An 838-nucleotide genomic window follows, 5' to 3' on the forward strand; every position below is an offset into this window, starting at 1 on the left:
AAAACTAGTTCTAAAGTAATTTAGACTTGGGTTTGAATCTTGCCTCTTGGATCTTACTTGTACCAAAGAGTTACCTAAATGGGTCTATGTTCTCTCAACTGTAATAGCCAATGAATGCTGCTACTTCAGATGACATTGGAATGCCATGGACATCCACTCTTCTGTCCCTCTTCAAATGATGATTGTGAGACTGAGGCACAGACATAAAAGTTGCATCCATAATCTCTGCATCTGTCTGCTTGAAGAAAATGTCCTTGATGGTGGTGGCAATGGCTCAGAAGCTAAGAACATTTCCGTTTCTTTCAGAAGATCCCAGTTCAGATCCCACCACTCATGCTCCTTGGCCCACAATTATTTCTAATTCAAGGTACAGTGGATTTGATGCACTCTTCCTATCTCTGTGGGGGCCTGCATTCATGTGGCATATATCCACACTGACACAGATAGACACATAGAAATGCACATTTAAAAAAAAACTTTTAAAAAGACATTAAACTGTCCCTAGAGACATTGCAGTTATGGCTGCTGTGTCACATGTGCATCAGAAGATGGCAGAGAGAGGCTATTTCTACTCTCTGTGTTCTGACCTTCGAATATCTGAATGATTAGTAGCTTAACGGTCCCCGAACAAGCAAGCCTGATAAACCATCAATCCAATGCCAATCGGACTCAGACAGATTCCCAGGACTGGGAGTAAGCAGAGACTAGAAGAAGCCTGTCTGGGTGGAAAGACAGGGCAAGAGTGAGCCTGAGACAAAGGACACTGATAAAGGGCTACTTGGACAGGCTGGGTAAGGAAGTAAACTGAGATAACCACCAGACCAGTACCATGGGGCCC

The 838-nt window shown here is 43.6% G+C and overlaps 1 non-coding gene across 1 annotated transcript; it reads left to right on the plus strand.

Annotated features, from left to right (window-relative positions):
* Positions 1 to 494: 494 nt before the first annotated feature.
* LOC127206732 (small nucleolar RNA SNORA17) lies at positions 495 to 621 on the plus strand. Its single transcript, XR_007832837.1, has one exon. It is a non-coding gene; the product is annotated as a small nucleolar RNA SNORA17 (small nucleolar RNA).
* The last annotated feature ends 217 nt before the right edge of the window (positions 622 to 838 follow it).

The sequence above is a fragment of the Acomys russatus genome, chromosome 23 (assembly GCF_903995435.1).
Source record: "Acomys russatus chromosome 23, mAcoRus1.1, whole genome shotgun sequence".
NCBI lineage: Eukaryota > Metazoa > Chordata > Mammalia > Rodentia > Muridae > Acomys > Acomys russatus.